General features: G+C 39.6%; 1 protein-coding gene across 5 annotated transcripts in view; it reads left to right on the top strand.

Moving 5' to 3' along the window:
* Positions 1 to 1,066: 1,066 nt before the first annotated feature.
* Ssdp (Sequence-specific single-stranded DNA-binding protein) overlaps positions 1,067 to 15,908 on the top strand; it is a 226,706-nt gene continuing 211,864 nt past the window's right edge. For 3 of the 5 annotated variants that reach the window (XM_065225967.1, XM_065225970.1, XM_065225966.1), the window contains exon 1: positions 1,068 to 1,228. The gene's annotated coding sequence lies outside the window, so the exon portion shown is untranslated. Of the gene's footprint in view, positions 1,229 to 15,908 lie in introns of all 5 variants that reach the window. The other 2 variants (XM_065225969.1, XM_065225968.1) reach the window with 2 other exon arrangements.

The following is a 15,908-nucleotide window of genomic DNA, read 5'->3' as shown; positions in this document are numbered from 1 at the left end:
TGAGAGATAATCACGCTTACCACTTCACCACCGGCGCCGCTAAAACTATTGTTTGCACCCTAGTTGAACTATATTATGTCTCAAAGATTTTTTTTAGATCTAAATAATTCATAAATGTGGACACTATCTTTACCAGACGTTGCTTAGACTGACATTTGAATTCTAGACAACGTAAACACATATATCGCCGACTCCAAAGGGTCTGTGTTGAATCCCAGTCAGTGCCGTCGAAATTTTCTGAGGAATCAAATCTCTGATCACGCTTTTAATGGATGAGGAAAATTTAGGTATGTCCTCATCCTTCAAAGTATGAGTTAGGTAAAGCAGTGCTCATTTGATTATTATTGTCGCATTATTGGCCCTTCGCTCAATTTTAACTTCTGTTCAATATTCGCACTGCCTTATCTAGCTAATCAATTATCGCAGTAAAGCAGGTAGTAAAGGTAATGGAATTAAATGGACATTACTAATCCTTCTCTCTTTCATTATGAACTAATTACTGCCATAGAGGTAACTCTAAGACTAGAAGGTCTTGAAAAAACGAGCTCAACTTTTTGGCTCAGCTCTGGTACTCTCTTCGGTCCCAAGCTAATCGATGCACCCCTCGAAACATAGGAAAATCCAATAACCCCTCATTTTATCTGTCAAAATTTAATAGCGAATCAAAACAAACATTGTGTAGTACTTGAATTTCGACTAGAATGGGGTACGTTAATCGATTTGCTTGGGACCAATAGGCTAGTCAAGTAGTGAGCCAATTTAAAATCGTTTGTTTCGTATTGATTGTTGGTACTACCCAGCAACACCATCATAGGTTGCGATCAACTGTCAGTTTGAATCCACGTTGGACCGTGTTTCGTTAAGTTAGTCCACTTTGTACCAGTTACCGTCGGGTGACGCTCGATTTATACATCTGTGAAAATTATATGACAGCCGGTCGTACAACCAACATTGATGTAAGCGTATGTTTGTCCTCTTTGTCAAACTTTGACAATCAGAAAACTATGTCCAGAATATTACCCACACAAACAGATGAACCAACGCATTCGTTTCTGTGTGCACACTGAATGCACGCGAAAAACCATCCTCAAGCTCGTTTTCAGTCTATTCTCAGTCCGGTTTGGTGTACTTTTGCCGTGTAGAAAATGTGTATTTTGTGTATCGAAAGTGTTTAGATTCGGTGCAAGGTGCTCAAAATCAGCATTGGCACGTGGACGATCATTTGAAGGTAATGGATTTTGGTTTTATTTTTACTCTGTTTAGCCTTTAGTACCGGCGAAGAAAGGATGCGATTACCAATCCTGGTGATGGCCGATCGAATGTGCATTCGACGTCATGAAGCTTGATTTTCCTATATGAATATCTCTGTGTTGCCTCCAAGTGTGTGCACCGTAGTGCTAGACGGGATTGATATATGATTCTTATAGGTTTCTGTTCGGCGTGGTGTTGATTTTATAGATCTTGTAAGCAACAAACGCAGATTTCTACTACGGACTGTCGAGGAAATAAGTATCAGCAAAAGTGGCATTCAAATGAGTTGTGCAATTACCTAGTGCGCACCTGAAGGTCGACTGATAAGATTTGTTTGGTTCGAAAGTAAATACATTCGGATTTGCAGTGGAATCGTTCATTGCGTTGCACCACACAACTGCTGCAAATAGTGTACCTACGAGTGTGACGTCGCCATGTTGGTTTTGCATGTTGAAACAAATAAGTTTCCTTAGCTGGTACGCAATAATATCGATGGGATAGGGTGACAAGGGGATGACTGGTTTGGCTCGGAGTGCGAGGAGAGGTAGATTTTCGTGAATTGTTAGATCGAACCGAGATCAATATTTTTGTGTCAGACGTTGGAAGACTTAAATGAACTAAGATATTTTGCTCTATTTGGAGGAGTTTGCTGTTTAGTTAGCTCGCTATTGACAACATTATTTTCAGCTGCATCGTTTTAGAACTTGGATGTGAGCCAGTGTAATGCAATCCAAGACGAGTCTTGTAAATGTCATTTTGATTGTTAGAACTTTTAGGTCTTTTCATCAGTCAATGACTTATTTGATCAATATATTCCATCTAAAAATTACTTAGTGGACCCATCCAACAGTTTTTTCATTGTGCTTCACTTTTCGATCCGATATTCTCTTCAAATTAATCGTTTAGTCTTTGTACCTACCGTTCAATAAAAAAATGTATAAAATCAAGATTGCTTAAATGCTTTTAAAAGTTTGGATTCGCAATTTTAACATTCTAAGGTCCATATACAATTTGTTAACAAAAAAAATCTGAATTTAGTGTGCCCTTTAAGCTTGAGCTTGAGCTTGATTGACCGCCCACGGTTGCTACTCTGTTACTGCCAGATCAGCTGTAATTACACAGAGAACCAATAGACGATGCTTGGGACTAGCAATCATCCTCAATGTGTAAAAACTGGTGATCTTAAATTAGGCAATACCAGCGCCGGCCGCGCCCGAACACAGGTCAAGAAAGGAATGGGAAGGATTGTGTTGACATGACACTCGCTTTGATGGAAGCCGAGAACACCTCTGCACTTCCACGAGGAATCACTGGGATGTTGGATAAGAGGGTTGGGTTTGCAGCAGGGTTCGTTTTGGTAAACGATAAGCTGTGTGATGTCCTAACGATCATATAACGCGAAGGAGCCTGGGACTAAACCCACTGTCTTCTGCTCAGTAAGCAAAAACGTTTGCCACTAGGCAGACGAGCACCCTTTCAATCACCGAGTTGCTGTTATTACCATGTAGTCATATTAACAAATAAAACGATTGACGAATCTTGAATGTGGATGGGCCTGAGATTAGACTCATGATGTTCTGCTCAGTAAGCAAAAACGGTTGCTCTAAGGCCACCGAGCCCCTCATATCACATAATACCGTTGCTCAAACCCGGAACCAACGACAACAACGAGTTTCGCAAAATACACGATACACAAGCGATTTTACCATAAATCTCTTTGATATGTAAGGACCTGGGACCGCGTTTTTCTGCTCAGTAAGCAGGCCACTGTAACCGACGATCTTTCAAATCCGAAAACTAATAACTACGAAAAAGTACTTAGGCTTTCATTAAGTTCCACTTTCACGCGACGTTCAATGACAGGGTCCTATCCAGGATTACATCTGAAAAATCCAAATCTGGCCAACGCCCACCTAAACCTGTTCTAATCCACCTGAAATGACTAACGAATGGAAGACTTTGACTACCCAGCCAGGCAATAGTCTCATTCCGTGCCGTAAGGCAACTTGATTATTCTATTGCGCTCATCTTTTGGCACCACCCAGGGGAGACTTGGTCCTGTACCCAATGCTTAACTTATCTCCATTCCACTCAGCTACTCGCAATTTCTTGTGGTATAGTGGGCGGAATATTATTATATGAGACAATTCAATGCAGACGTCTTTCCAAATTTGGCAGATCGACAGGTAATCGGTGAGTTACCACGATAGTTGCTATTCAACAACTCGACAACGTCCCATCGTCAACGCCTGCTATGAGAATTTCCCATTGCAGACGCCAACGAAATGACGTCATCGAGCTATCGATCAACTACCCTGGTTATCGCCTGGTACCTTATAGCACGATGCTAGGAGGCGAACCGGAAGAATCTATGAGCTACCTCTCCCCCCTGAATTTAGTGTGCCCTTTAATGGGGAAATACAAGTAACACGTCAAAAACTTGACGATTTTCGGTTTTTTTTTTGTGAGCAAATGAAACAACGCAAACATTTGGGGATTTTTGCATTAAATTGCTTAAATCTTCATTGGTGTGTGACCTCTGTGGCTCCTTGGGGTCACATCGGAAGGAGGTCGCCTCCGGTGGGGATTGGTAATTGGCGGGCGTTCTAGAGACCTGAAAAATGGACAAAACTTACTTTTATCAATTGGACCTTACTCAGAAAAGATTTTTGTTTTATGTGAACAAAACAAAAACGATGTAAAAATTTAGAAAAAAAATATCTGAAAAAAAAAAGTTGATTTTTCACTGTTTTTTTTTTCACTTTAGACAGACCTGAAAATTATTTTTGTTAATTTTTTCACGATATCAGTGGTTCACATAGAGTAAAAATCTATTGCCAGGTTTCAAGTCATTTGGATGAGAACTTTTTGAGTTATCTTTCCCGCCAATTTGGAAAACAGCTCATTGCTCTATTCATACTGCATGGGACATCCCGTATCCAACATGTGTGATGTAGAACAGAGACGAGTTGTGTTTGTTCACATCGACCGATACTGAGTGGTTGCGGTACAAGCACATATCGTCGGTAATAGACGATTGTTGTGTATTGAGAACGCTTGCGCAAAAAGACTAAGGGAGGGAAACGGATTCGAAACTCATATGTCATTAGCCAAATACATCCGTAGACCATAGGTCCACCGTTGTATAATTGGCAATGCACCCGTGTACTGAATGGGAATTGTGGGTTCGAATCTCACCGGTGCCCTTAGATTTTTTCGCAAATTTTCTCACACGCACGTCTCTTGCCGATGATATGTGCTAACCTCTCAGTATCTTCTAACTGTCGCATATAACAAATAAAAATTGACTTCCAGTCGCTAACCCAAATCGAAAATTATAGTTTTCCTCTTAAGTTAAAATATATTGGGAACGTTCGACGTTGTAAAATTTCAGAATTGTTTGTTAGTCCGCTATTTCAAAAACGTCAAATGTTCCAAAATCTCGTCTGAGGTCTTGTAAAATTATGTTCAAGGATTTTATGTTATGTTATTAGTAGAGATAGTCGGGTATGGAAATGTCAATACTCGAACCCGAACCGTACCCGACTCATTAAATTTTCAAAAACCCGTACCCGACCCGAACCCGATTTGAAAATACACAGCATTACCCGTACCCGACCCGAACCCGATAAATCCCAATAAACCCGATAAACTATTTTACCCGTACCCGACCCAAACCCGATCGATTAAATTTTCTAAAACCCGTTCCCGACCCGAACCCGACAAATCATAAATCTCAATACACGTCCGTACCCGACACGAACCCGATCCAAAATATCCAGCTAAAACTGAAATTTTCTAAATGCTTTTCAAAAATTAAAACTATTTAACAACATATTTATTTTCGATTAATCTTTCGTATTCAGTATTTTACAACGAAATGGTAGCAAATCACCCGATTATCCAGAAGCAATCACTTGATTTACGCGTACTAATTCCTTCCGGGGTATATTCCCTGTCTTCACGAGGCCTGTAATTTTTGGCTGCACATATGTGCTTTCTTCTTGTCGCTTCCGGAAGTGAGAATCGATCCCAAGTAACATTGCAAGTTTTATGGAGGTTTAAAAGCATGCTACAAGTCTAAATCATGGTCTACAGAACCCTTATAAAACCGAAATTGTTACTTGGGATGTGATGTTTTAATGACTTAGTGCCCGTCTTTTGACTATTCCACACAAGAATAGCACCACAGATTTTGCCCCAAACAAAATCGACAGCTTTGCCATCCACTTCCAAAACTTTGAACACTTGCCAAACATCAGATTTGCGGTTAACTTTATCGATGTAGCCAATTCGGGAATCCTTTGCACTCACCAATGATTCCACTGCGGGTTTCGTTATTATGGCTTTGGAGGAAACCTTCGATGATCCGGATAAATACGCTTCCATATCTTCAGATTCTGAAAAAAAATCAGGTTTTGATTTTTAGAATCAATATTTTTTCGACTGGTTAAGATGCAAATAATATTACCCGAACCTGACCCGTACCCTGCTTGTTCGTTTGTTTTGTTACCCGTACCCGACCCGAAACCAAAAATTTATTTTTTTGAATACCCGAAAATTTTTGAATATTTTCAAAGGTTTTATGATAATTTTTAAGCCACATTTTGGTCACTTTTTTAAATGATTTTTGTCACTTTTCAATAACTAATTCACAATGATTATTGTTTACCATTGCTATCAGCTATGCGATTCAATCTGTAATTAAAATAATTTGAAAAGCCTTTAGATTTAATAGGATTTAATTTGTGATACAGTATGATGTAAATGTGGATCATGACATGTAATTTGAAATTTGCATTCTATACGATTTAACTTTAACATAATGCGATGTATGTCGTTCTTAAATGCGATCTTGACTTAAACTGTTACTATTTACGGTACTGTATCAGGGCTGGTAGTAGGTCACTTTTTAGTGACTTGGTCACTATTTTGAAGCCAGTCACTAAAAAGTCACTTTTTACACCAAAAAGTCACTAAAGTCACTATTTTTCTAAAAATAGTCACTGAAGTCACTTTTTCCCTACTAAAATAGAGTGAAATTTAAAAATATCAACAATATGCTTAAATTGAGTACTTGGCACTAAGAAAGTCTAAAGTAGTTTTGACAAAATATACACATCTGTTAAAAAAATTAAAATTTTGGCCAGGGTGATCAGTGAACTGCAAAACTTTAGAACACCAGGAGAACTATTGGGAAATTCCTTCAATTTCAATTAAAAATCGAAGAAAATATACCTCCTTTCCCAGAAAATAAATAGTAAACCTTGGAAACCTTCCAAAGGTATTTATCTGTGATAGATTTTCAAAAGTCTTTCAAGGATGATTAAGAACTTTAAGAAATCCAAAGTAAACTTTTAAAATAATTTTAAAGGATTCTAGGGATGACACCAAGATATATCAGAGAAGAATACCAAAGTACAGACTACGATAGTATCATGTAAAATAAAGTGCTCTGAGGACCGATTTCTTCATCTCCGCTTAAATCTTAAGCCAGGTTTACCTATGTAGTTAAGCTTGGCTCAAAACATACGATTATTGTTTAAATTATTAGAGACGCAAAATTCAGCTCCGAAACAATTTTGGAAATAATTCCAATATAATTGAGAGTGCATTTACTGAGAGTTCTGAGAAGAATTCTATGATGATTTGATGAGGAGTTTAGGTCCAATTCTGATGAAAATTGAGGGGGTTAGAAGGAAAGGGGTGTAAGTGACTTTGATCGATTCTCTTCATCGACTTTCTCTGTTGATAGTTACAGCTCTATAAATTAGATTTTGCGCTATTTCTGCCACATAGTTTGATAAAAGAGGTTCTCATCTAGCAACCAGAATGACACACGAATCAAGGAACTATTAACGAAAGAGAAAGTCGATCAAGAGAATCGATCAAAGTCACTTACACCCGTTTCCTTCTAACCCTTTCCAATTAGTTCTGAAATTCCAAGAGCATTCTAAAGAGTTCGAAATAAATTTCGTGAATTCCAATGGAATCAATTTTTTTAAGATTCAATCTCGAAGGAATTCTGAGTAGAGTTTTAAAGTGATTCTGTGTGGATTGTGGGTTTGAGAATTCTGAGGAAATACTATGGGAATTTTAAGGAGAATACGAATTGAGTTTTCAATTGAATGCAGGGGAGAAGTCCAAGATTATTCTAAGCAGAAATTTATGAAATGTCTGAGGTTAATTGCATGGAAATTACAAGGAGAATTCAAATAAATTTAAAATGGATTTATGGAAGGAGTCTTCATGGAGTTCTTAGAAGAATCAACAACAAATCGAAAATGATCTACTTGAACTGTTCATGTGTTATTACTTCATGCGTAAATTTAACGATTTACATAGTCGGAGATGCTAAACGTTAAATATCAGACTTAAAGTGGAGATGTTATAGGATGGATGAGGAGATTAAATTATAGAGTTGATAGTTGCGTTATAGTATGGCAGTGTGAAAATTGTATATACAAAGTAGAAAACGAGCAAAGGACAATTTTGAGGAAGGTACGAATCGGGTAGTTGCTTACGTCAGATGGCGACTTGAGTGTGAAACAATCGATAGAACTGCTTCCGCACATCGGTGGTACATGAGCAAATCGGCGATTATTCCTTTTGCCAGTGGTAGCAGGGGGAAACACCCCTCACCATCCCTCATTAACGGATGAACTTGGTAAAGGAGATGCTCTACCCGATTCGTACCTTCCTCAAAATTGTCCTTTGCTCGTTTTCTACATTGTATATACAAATTTCACACTGCCGTACTGCCGGAACTATCAACTCTTTACTTTCATCTCCTCATTTATCGTATAAAATGACCAATTTAATTCTGATATTTGATGTTAAGCATTTCCAACTACGAAATTAATCTATTTCCAAGTATTTTGTTGATTGTTCTGCAAAGAATTTCAAGAATCCAGTATTATTTTTGTTAAAGCTTATTTGCCTCTATGTTTAACAGAAAGGGAATTATTCAAAAAAAAGTTCTTGTGATCATTCTGATGAAATTAGCGAATTATCAAAGTTATCTACCTAGATATATCAAAATTTCAAAGATTTCGAACGCAGAATCAAATACAAGATTATAAAAAAATGAGAAATACTATTTGCTAGTCATCATGTATAACGTTAGCAAAAGTAAATTATTCATATAACTTCAAATGCTCTTCACAGGAGATTCCGTTGTGAGATTCGATTAAATTAGAGGAATTTATGAAATTTGATTTTAAGTTCCATGACATAAAAAGAATATTTCAATATCAAACCGTATTTGAATTTCTAAGTTATATTTATATATAATTGATTTCTTATTGAGTATTTACAAGTCACTATTTGGTAACTATTTCCGTATTGTATTGTATTGTTATGCGACTTCTAATTGTCTAGGAAACGACCCAAAAATTCCATGAGAAACTGTCAATCACTGCGTATAGAGACGGTGTCTCGACGGTGCCATCAACGCCAATTCGGAAAGTGCAGAATTTCTTCAAGAACTTAAACATTAAATTAAGATTTATTTTGCAAACGATAAGTTTTGTAGTGGTATTAAAAAAATAATTCTAAACATCACATAAAATACAAAAAAATGATTCGAAGGATGTTGCAATCTGGAAAGTAGGAAGACAACATTTACATACATATAAAACGTGGGACGTTTTCTGCATCACTCATCATTCATCATTTTTCAAAAAACATGTTCTATGTGTTGGGTTAGCATAATAAATCTAACAGATCCTATAATCATTTACGATTCCTAAACCTTACCGTTTACAACAACTGAAATATTGAACCCTCCACTTCCTAGTCTTTAAAGGGCAAAATCCTACAGGTAGCTCACCCTATTGCCACCCTCTACACACACCAATAAAGCCAGAACCATAACATCCTCCCGGTCTCCCGGGTTGACCCCAACATTGCCGAGTTAGGCAGTACCCGAAAGGCGTTGAATACCCCATTCCTACATCCACGGGACTATCTCTCCCGGCCTGGCACGCTCGCTTAAACGCGTGCTCGAATTCTTTATTTTCCTGTATTTACATAGCTATTTTCTTCAATATTGTTTTTTTTTTTTTCGTTGCTGACTAAAGAACTCGGCCCGGTTGCTATTTGCCGTGGGTATATATATTCACAGGAAAAATAAAGTAAAATTATAGAATAAATATATAACAATAATCATAAACGGAGCGGGGTGGCGAGGCGGTTTGGTTCGGTTCGAGGTGGTGTCTCCCTCACTCTGCTGCATCAGTCAGGGTAGCTACATTCAGGTTTGGTTGTGTGCAGAGAGGAGGGTGAAAATTTGCGGCATGTATTCCGGAGTACGGCAGCGTCATACATACAGGGGCCTATAGTGAGAGAAAGGTAGACTCGGGAACGGCTAGCAAAAAGTGCAACTTTTTTTGTCAGTTCACTACTGGGCTGGGGTTGCTATTGATGTTGAATTACTTTTGCTGGTTGCTATTGAATTTATTATTTTATTACAAATTCAGATGTAACTGGTGTTTCTTGCAAGCGCAACAGTATTTAGTAATAATTCAGATTGTTGAAAATGTGTGCATCTCACATAAGTTTTTAAATTAATAATTATCCAATGATTTTTTTTCCACACATTGACGTCCACCCTTGTGCTTCTATCTATATTCCTCAAACTACTGCAAATCTGAAGGTATACAATCCCCCTGTATTTATGTACGTTTCGCACACGATAACGCCACTGTATTTGCTATGTACTGCTCGCTCTCACCCACCCAAAGCACGCTCCGTCGCGACTGATGCTCTCACCATTCGCCACCCACCGTCCATCATCGCCAACCGTCAGTCAGTCCAGTCAATCATTCGTCAGTCAGCTGGATGACACCTCCGGCTCTCAGTACCTACCTACCTACCACACGTTCCCATGTTTTTGCCGCCTGTTCCTATGTATGTAAATCATCATCATTGATGATTCGGAAATCGGAATCATGGTAACCGGGCCAGCGTTTGGTGGTGTTGGGCAAATGTTTGTGTTTAGATTGGGTATAGTTTCGGTCGATAGATGGACTGATAGATTGGATGGACTGACTGACTGACTGACTGGTAGTGTAGGGCGATGATGACGATGATGAAGGTGGTCACACGACTTGGCAGACGGTGGCTGTCGCTCATACCTCCGTGTCCATCTGCTGCCGCAGCTACACGGTGAATGGCTCACGTATGGTAGTCTGCGTTGATTACAACACACGTACAGGTTTTTGTATACACTATCTCCGTATACAGTTCGGCAATGAACCAAAAAAAAAAATGAATGGATCTATCCAACTAAGAATGCCTTAAAAATTCGTTTCCAGTGTTTGTGCACAAGCTTTAATTTTAAGAACTAGAAGAAATGTCTCTAATGTTGGCCTATGGATCTAAAATTGGGCCCATCGCTAAAAATCTTTATCAATTTTATCTAGATGAATGGATATTTTTGGTCGCTATTGAAAATTTAGTCGATTTCTGAATTTATGTATTTAGTCCGACATTACATCCATTTCCCCTACATGGAAGACGAGAAAAAATATTGATCCTGCACACCGTTTTATTGGCGAAGAAAAGCTTGGTTTTGAGTCCGCAGCTGCAAATTCCGCGCCGGATCATCAGTTTCCTAATTAATCGGCGAAAACACACTTCAATTTGCTGGCGACATCACCCTGTGCTGTGGCCAGTTAAACTTTTGTCCAGGAACCTGCCTGAAATCCATCTTGACAAAGGTTTCATCAACCATGAGAAGGCATACTCTGTACTTCGTCAAAACCCAGTGTTACAACTTCTGGGTACGTGTTCTATCCGCTAGATTCTGCTTCATCGTCCTGTTCAGTAGCTTAGAGGCATGAAATGAACGGTAACCTTCTCGCATACGGATCCTCCGGACGGTACTATCATTGAAGTAGCTCTAAGACTAGAAGGTCCCGCAGAAACGTGTTCAACTGTTTGGCTCAGCTCTGGTACTTTCTTCGAACTCAAGATGCACCCCTCGAAAAATAGTAAAATCCACGAACCGCTCATTTTATCTGTCAAACTTTCATAGCGAATCAAAACAAACATAATGTATTACTATAATTTCGACTAGAATAGGGTACGTTAATCGATTTGCTTGGGACCAATAGGCTAGTCAAGTATTGAGTCAATTTTAAACCGTTAGTTTCCGCCGGTGGGTACTACGGCTGGCATCGCATTTTTTTTTTTTTGACTACATCCCGAACCGAGAGTCCTGGGCTTCTCTTAATCGACCTCAACACCGTCCAGTTCAGCTACCGAACCAAATTGTCAACATGAAGTTTGCTTTGAACCTTCCGAGCCACACTCTTGCGATCACGGAAGCGCTTGAGAACATCTCCTACGGTAGAAACGGCAATTTTGACTTTGAAAAAAGTGATGGACTTTCGTGTCTGCTATTCAACATCGCGTTAGAAGGTGTGATCAGAAGAGCTGGGATAGACACGAGTGGCACGATCTTCAGGAAGTCCATCCAGCTTCTTGGATGACATTGACATCATGGCACGGAACTTTGAGACGGTGGCGAAAACGTACATCAGACTGAAGGCTGAAGCTAGGTGGATTGGACAACGCATCAAAGACAAAATACATGGAAGGAAGAGGTTCTAGGGAAGACAATGTTAGCCTCCCACCCCGAATTCCGATTGACGGTAACGAAATCGAGATGGTCGATGAGTTCGTGTATTTGGGCACACTGGTGACCGTCGAAAATGATACCAGCAGAGAAATTCAAAGACGCATTATGGCAGGGAATCGTGCCTACTTTGGACTCCGGAGGACGCTCCGGTCGAATAAAATTCTCCGCCGCACCAAGTTGACTGTCTACAAGACGCTGATTAGACCGGTGGTCCTCTACGGCCACGAGACCTGGACTATCCTCGTGGAGGACCAACGCGCCCTTGGTGTTTTCAAATGGAAGGTGTTGCGTACCATCTACGGTGGAGTGCAGATGGATGACGGAAAGTGGAGGAGGCGAATGAACCACGAATTGTACCAGCTGCTGGGAGAACCATGCATCGTCCACATTGCAAAAATTGGACGACTACGGTGTGCTGGGCACGTCGTAAGAATGCCGCACGACGACCCAGTGAAAATGATTCTAGAAAGCGACCCAACAGGAACAAGAAGAAGAGGCGCGCAGCGGGCAAGGTGGGTCGACCAAGTAGAAGGCGACCTGCGGACCCTTCGCAGACTACGAGGCTGGCGAAGAGTGGAAACGACTTCTTCGGACAGCAGCCTTCGGCCTTAGCCTGATTGCTACTGCTACTAAGGTACATAAACGCATACACTCTGCGTCTTTTACCTTAATTGTAAACACTAAAGCCGTCTGATTTTGTGAATCCATGAAGCTATTACAGGTATCAGCGGAAATTAAAACTCCGATTGGATAGGTGGCTATCAATGCCGACGATAATACACAATCTATAATCTTATCATATCGCAAAAACAATGCCACCTGTTTCCAGTGGAATAGTCTGCTAATGACCTGTTAGCCATCATTGTTTCTCAACGATGAAAAAAAAAGCCTTCACTAGACCAAATCAGATGTATCTGGTGATTGCCTTATCTACTACCTACCAAGCAATAGCCATATGTTGCAACCGCGCATCTTCGATGATACCATCACCGAGACACGCTTCTTCCCCGAGCAAAGTCCGTTAAGAAAATGAAAGCAGATCGATATTTGTTGTGTTCTCGAAGAGAAGGAAACTAATTTTAGGTTTAAGAGCTAATTATATTTCGACTTGTCTCTTCGGTGGTTGGAACCAAACTCACAAAATATGGCCTACCAGGCAACATATTCTTCTGATGTGTACGCCGATGGTACATCTCCCTTTTTTTCAAAAGAGATCGTAGGGTGCCAGCTAAGCTGTTGAACTGGTTCTTGAATATTCACACTGTTAGCAGGAACAACAGATTCGTCATCCATCATTACATCATCGGGCTCGTTATCATCAGGAATCAGTTCATCATCTGGAATTGGAGATTGTAGGTGGAACTCGTCAACTACCAAGGCCAAGGGAAGTTGATTGCGTGGATTTGGAGATTGATCGGCATCATTTTCATCCGGATATCGTTTTAGCTGGTTGGTGTGTGTTCGAATGAAGCGTCCATGTGTAGTTCACTTTGCCCTTGCGCTTGATTACCTGTCCTGGAATCCAATCGATTGTGTTGCGACGATGGACCTGAGCGTAGACCAAATCATCCGGATCGAATGATTTCTTCACTGCGCCATGCCGTCTGTTGAATTCGGCGTTCTGCTTCTTGTTCTCCAAGGTTGGACTCTGAACACAGGGCTTCAATAGGTCCAGCGTTGTTCATATTGGTCTTCCTAAAAATATATGGGTAGCTGTCGTACCATCCGGAGCCTTTCTATTTGGAGTTGACCGGAAAACTGAGAGGAACGTCTGGAGATGCTGGAATGTTACCATGGTTTCCCCCTTCGGTGAGTTTCTTCAGTCCTCTCTTAAGGGTGTCGACAAAGCGTTCATGTGTAGTTCACTTTGCCCTTGCGCTTGATTACCTGTCCTGGAATCCAATCGATTGTGTTGCGACGATGGACCTGAGCGTAGACCAAATCATCCGGATCGAATGATTTCTTCACTGCGCCATGCCGTCTGTTGAATTCGGCGTTCTGCTTCTTGTTCTCCAAGGTTGGACTCTGAACACAGGGCTTCAATAGGTCCAGCGTTGTTCATATTGGTCTTCCTAAAAATATATGGGTAGCTGTCGTACCATCCGGAGCCTTTCTATTTGGAGTTGACCGGAAAACTGAGAGGAACGTCTGGAGATGCTGGAATGTTACCATGGTTTCCCCCTTCGGTGAGTTTCTTCAGTCCTCTCTTAAGGGTGTCGACAAAGCGTTAAGAGAGGCGTGACTTTTTCGCTATATTTCGAATTGACCACATCGGGTTTTCGACGTGGGTGTGCAGGATCAAATTTGTTCTCGCGTCTTCCATCTATAGGGTGTCCCAGAAAGTATAAGCACACTTTCAGCTCGCCGTCATTTCTACCCTGATGAAGTTTATCAACTCTTCATCGATGTGTGCTGTTGTTTTCTTAGGGAAGGGAAGTAAAGCCGTTGGTCCCCGGTTCATGAGTTGATGGGTCGATGGATAAGCTCCAGGTGTGGGAGCTGCCTCCCTAGTGCCGGTAGCATTGGTGCTCAGCACGGAAAACAAGATCGACGGAAACAATTCAAGGAAAAAAAAAACCTTCTTACTGGAACTTATGCTTGTTCTCAACTAATAGCGATATAATGAAGATGATAGTTTAAAGTTTAAATAGTTTAAATAGTAACCTGGAATTGTTTCTACAATACCTGGAAAATACCTGGAAAAATCAGGGAAATTCAAAATTGTGAACAAGTCGACACCCTGAAATACCTCAAATCCCCTTACCCATCAAAGTAGAGTGCGCATTCGATAAGTATTGTTCGGGTTTCAAAATGCCGTACACTAACGGAACTATCAATCTATCCTCTTCAGAAATTTCTCGCTTATAAACTATCGCACTAAAGCTTCATGTTGATACTAGTAAAGTATTTCCTACCAACTCTGAAAATCGTAAACTTCACGCATGGAGTAACAAGACACTTAGATTGAATGAGAGATTCTGGTTTGTATTCTGAAAAAGACATTACTGAAATGTTCGCTTAAATGTTGTGTTATATAAAAGAAAAACTAATATAGACCAATTATTATCTTTGAATTATGATTATCTACCACGAGCGTAATAATTTATATGGCAATAATGAGAGATCAATCTCAATGATGAAAAATATAAAAATCCAGTCACGCTTTTTAACAGCTTACACAGGAATTGTGACGTATCAGATGTTGGTTTCAATAATTCTGCAACTGAGAGAAATATTTCAGAAGTCAGGCTTTGAAAAATGACAACAACTTAGATTTATAAAACTAAGATTCTGGTTCAAATGCTCGCGGCTCATGGACTTGGACATTTTTTCATGATTCTGACAGGTTGATGAGAGTATTGCGATTAAGATTTAAAAAAAAATATTATAGAGAATATAAAATAACCTTAACTAGAATTTAAAGGAAATTTCCATTTAATTTTGAGTAGAAACTAAAAAAAAGGAATTATAAGGATGGTTCCAAGATAATATAGAAGCGAGCTCCAAGTGAATTAATCATATTGTCGAGCAGTTTTAGGACGATCTTTTCCAGCGATTTTCCGAAAATGACGCAATGAATTCCAGATTTTTCAAACTTGGCATGAAATTTTCGAGGTTTCTGGATGGAAAGAAATATCAAAATATTGTTCCGCGGCAACGTTCGAGTAGAAGTAAACGTCATTTTTAAACTTCTCGAATAATGTGTTCCCTTAAAAAAATTCTCTGGAAAATTGGATGGGAATTCTAAGAAGATTCCTAAGGGAATTTTCAGAATGAATGATCCAAATTCTAATGCAATTTAAGGATTAGTTTAAAGAGTATACCGTTAATATCCTGAGAAATATTTTAAAGAACTTTTTGCAGAAATTTTAGCGAAATTAACTTTAGAAAATTCTTGGGAGAATTATACCCCGTACAGACTATGGCTTATATCATATAATATAGGCTGTCTTGCAATGAGCACTCATACATCTAGTTTTCACTTGAATGTATGAGTGCTCATTGCAAGACA

Source organism: Ochlerotatus camptorhynchus, unplaced genomic scaffold (genome assembly GCF_037179485.1).
Source record: "Ochlerotatus camptorhynchus isolate MF236.1 unplaced genomic scaffold, CSIRO-AGI_Acam_v1.1 ptg000242l, whole genome shotgun sequence".
Taxonomy (NCBI): Eukaryota; Metazoa; Arthropoda; class Insecta; order Diptera; family Culicidae; genus Ochlerotatus; species Ochlerotatus camptorhynchus.
This window is presented reverse-complemented; position numbering and strand designations above follow the sequence as displayed.